This window comes from Rattus norvegicus, chromosome 3 (assembly GCF_021556685.1).
Source record: "Rattus norvegicus strain SHRSP/BbbUtx chromosome 3, alternate assembly SHRSP_T2T, whole genome shotgun sequence".
NCBI lineage: Eukaryota > Metazoa > Chordata > Mammalia > Rodentia > Muridae > Rattus > Rattus norvegicus.
In genome coordinates this window covers 12,400,241-12,404,450 of record NC_141536.1, presented here as the reverse complement: position 1 = coordinate 12,404,450, position 4,210 = coordinate 12,400,241, and the positions used below count along the sequence as shown (strand labels likewise).

The 4,210-nt window shown below is 48.9% G+C and overlaps 1 pseudogene; it reads right to left on the bottom strand.

The window, feature by feature from the left end:
• Positions 1-2,617: 2,617 nt before the first annotated feature.
• On the bottom strand, positions 2,618-3,660 carry LOC108350591 (glyceraldehyde-3-phosphate dehydrogenase pseudogene; annotated as a pseudogene).
• Between the last annotated feature and the right edge of the window lie 550 nt (positions 3,661-4,210).

Sequence of the window (4,210 nt, the reverse complement as noted above, 5' to 3'; positions counted from 1 at the left end):
TACTGCTGACTGTTGTGTAAGTTTAAGAGGTGGGTTCTAGCTCATGGAGATCAGGTCCCTGGGGATGAACCTTTGAAAATTATTTCTTATTTCTGGGATCTAGTCATCACACCCCCCCACCAACCCCTTCTGCTTCCTCATCTGTCACAGTGTGAACTATGCTTGTCTCAAGGTTCCTGCTATCCCACTATGCTTTTCCTGGTAGGAAGGACTGAAATGTTGAGCCACAATAAACACTTCCTCCCTCAGATTGTTTCTGTTTGGTATTTTAGTCACAACAACACAAAAACAACATAGAAAGTGTTACTGTCTGCAGACTGTTGCTGTGATACAGTGACCACATGCTCCTTGGGTCTTTAGAACTGGCCTAGGGAAGGGGTGCAGCCAGTTTGAAGATGTGAGCTGGTGTCACACTGGGATGTTGTGAGTGCCACCTAGTGTACAAGCAGGGGGAACGCAACAAACCGGAAAGCTTCCAGAACCACTGACTGCCACTTCCCTGGCAAGTGCACCTGAGGGGCCACCTTGGCCTTGTTTTGACAGAGACTTTGTCTATATTCTGCCCAGGTCCTGAAGATTGGGCTAAGGGTAGATTAGAGGTGTACACTGAGGAAGGTTCCAGACAGCAGAGCTTCAGAGGGAGAAGCATTCTTTACTGCCTACTAGTCAAAGGCAGGCCCTGGACCTGAGTGCACAGTGCAGTTCTGACCATTCCTATAGGCAGCCCCGCCTACCTGCAAAGACATGAGTTAGTAGAGCCTGTGGAGTGACCTAACACTGTGCACCAGGGTGGGGAGGATACACCTCCATGCTTGCCAGTTCGGCTCAAAACTAAAGACAGAAACGTTTCAAAAGAACAGGGGCAAAGGACTGGAGAGATGGCAGATGGGGATCTGACACTCTCACATAGACACACATGCCAGCAAAACACATCACCACACATTAAAAAATCCAAGGGTTACACTCAGGTACATGGAATCACCCACTTGTCACCCAACTGGCTTCTGTCCCTGTGGCAACCACCAGGCGGAACCTAAGGGCAGCACATGGTGACACTGGAAACTGTCCCAAGGAGGAAGAATTCCCTTTACCCACAGGCAGCTTTCACTGCTTCCTCTTCATCTCCTGACAGCTTGCTGTCTCAGACTTCCCCTCTCAAGAACAGGGAACAGTTCCTCAAGATCAACAGGACATTCCCACAGGCGGGGCTGCCCTGCTGCTCTTGTTATAAAGGAGAGCCTGACAGTGCCACCAGCCAGACATTTCCCACTTCCCTCTAGGCTGTCAATGCTTCAGACAGCTCAGGGCCTGGGCAGGGCCTGCTCTGGCCATAGCGTGGGAGGAGGAGTTGGCAGGTCTAAGGTCACCTGACTTTCGTGAAGCCAGTACACAGAGGGAGTAGATGTGGAAGGTAATGTGTAACTCTTATGGGAAGACTTTTGGGTTTTTTTGTTTGTTTTGTTTTGTTTTGTTTTTTTGAGACAGTCTCTCTGGGTAGCTCTTCCTGTCCTGGAACTCACTCTCTAGACCAGACTGGCCCTGAACTCAGGTGTCTGCCTGCCTCTGCCCCTTGAATGCTGGGAATTCAGAGCTTGGGAGACCTTACGATTTATGTTCCTGTGTCTGTGCATCCATGAGTAACGTGTGCATAGTTGCCTGTAGAGCCCAACAGTGTCAGATGCACAGGAGCCGGAGTTAGGAGCCATGATATAGGTGCTGGGAATTGAACTCAAGTACAAGAGCAATGCAAGCTATTCACCACTGAGCCATCCTTCCCACCCGCTTAGGGAAAGGTTCTTCATCAAATAAAAAAGGGCAGCAACCTACCAAAGAAAGCTGCACCCGACTCTAGCATGGTGGTAAACCCGTGATTTTATTGAGACGACTAACTGCTGGGGTTCAGGAACCACGCAAGCACGCATCTCAGTTACACAAGAATACTTTATTGAACACACACCTTAATACTAAACATTCAGGGCAGAAAAAGGGACTCGGAAGCCTAATTGTGGTACTGGTCTGATCTCAGAGTAGACTTTTTAAAAAAGATTTATTTATTTATTTATTTATTTATTTATTTATTAATTATACAGTGTTCTGCCTGCATGTTTGCTGCAAGCCAGAAGAGGGCACCAGACCTTATTGTGAGCCACCATGTGGTTGCAGGGAATTGAACTCTGGAAGAGCAGACATTGCTCTTAACCTCTGAGCCATCTCTCCAGCCCCCAGGGTAGACTTTTTTTTTTCTTTAAGATTTATTTATTATATATAAGTACACTGTAGCTGTCTTCAGACACACCAGAAGAGGGCATCAGATCTCATTACAGATGGTTGTGAGCCACCGTGCGGTTGCTGGTAATTGAACTCAGGACCTCTGGGAGAGCAGTCAGTGCTTTTTTTTTTTTTTTTTTTTTGGGGGTGCAGTGAACTTTATTGATGGTATTCAAGAGAGAAGGGAGGGCTCCCTAGGCCCCTCCTGTCATTATGGGGTCTGGGATGGAATTGTGAGGAAGATGCTCAGTGTTGGGGGCTGAGTTGGGATGGGGACTCCTCAGCAACTGAGGGCCTCTCTCTTGCTCTCAGTATCCTTGCTGGGCTGGGGTGCGTGGTCCAGGGTTTCTTACTCCTTGGAGGCCATGTAGGCCATGAGGTTTACCACTCTGTTGCTGTAGCCGTATTCATTGTCATACTAGGAAATGAATTTTACAAAGTTGTCATTGAGAGCAATGCCAGCCCCAGCATCAAAGGTGAAGAGTGAGAGCTGCTGTTGAAGTCACAGGAGACAACCTGGTCCTCAGTGTAGCCCAGGATGCCCTTTGGTGGGCCCTCAGACGCCTGCTTCACTACCTTCTTGATGTCATCATACTTGGCGGGTGTCTCCAGGCGGCATGTCAGATCCACAACGGATACATTGGGGGTAGGAACACGGAAGGCCATGCCAGTGAGCTTCCCGTTCAGCTCTGGGATGACCTTGCCCACAGCCTTGGCAGCACCAGTGGATGCAGGGATGATGTTCTGGGCTGCCCCAGGGCCATCACGCCACAGCTTTCCAGAGGGGCCATCCACAGTCTTCTGAGTGGCAGTGATGGCATGGACTGTGGTCATGAGCCCTTCCATGATGCCAAAGTTGTCATGGATGACTTTGGCCGGGGTGGTGGTGGTGGTAAGCAGTTGGTGGTACAGGATGCATTGCTGACAATTTTGAGGGAGTTGTCATATTTCTCGTGGTTCACACCCATCACAAACATGGGGGCATCGGCTGAAGGGACAGAGATGATGATCCTTTTGGCCCCACCCTTCAGGTGAGCCCCATCCTTCTCCATGGTGGTGAAGACACTAGCAGACTCCACGACATACTCAGCACCAGCGTCACCCCATTTGATGTTAGCAGGATCTCGCTCCTGGAAGATGGTGATGGGCTTCCCGTTGATAATGAGCTTCCCATTCTCAGCCTTGACTGTGCCGTTGAACTTGCCATGGGTAGAGTCATACTGGAAAATGTAGACCATGTAGTTGAGGTCAATGAAGTGGTCGTTGATGGCAACAATCTCCACTTTGCCAGATGCAGAGCAGAAGGCAGCCCTGGTAACCAGGCGCCCAATACGGCCAAATCCGTTCACACCAACCTTCACCATCTTGTCTATGAGACCAGGCTAGCACTGCACGAGAAGATGCGGCTGTCTCTGGAAGAGGGAGGAGCAGAGAGCTGCAGTCAGTGCTCTTAACCACTAAGCCATCTCTCTAGACCCAGGGTAGAATCAGGTTCAAAAGTTTAAAAGGCAAGGAGAGGAGCAGTTGGCTTACTAGGCAAAGTATTATCAGCTAAGCTTTAAGTGGATTGGTCCTTTGTAAGGTAAGGGGATGAATGGAGGAGTCTCAGAACATTGCGATATCAATATTCTTGGCTTATTAGTAACATTCTTCAGTGTCAGCCAGAAACACCACAGTGAGTTCATACATAGGTCCAGGAAGGGCTGCCTGGTGGCCGGCTCTGACTCAAGATATTTTAGACATAACACTTCATACTGACCTTAGATTTGATGGCTCCTGCATAAAGCTTTGAGGAATTTCTTAAGTGCCAGGGTCCAGCGTCAACACAGGATCGAAGCTCTCGACTGGAAGCAAGAATATCTGGAAGGCACATAATAAATATACATAGACCACTCTTTGGGTACAAACTGACAGGCAATTTCAAGGCTAGAAGTTCTCTCTC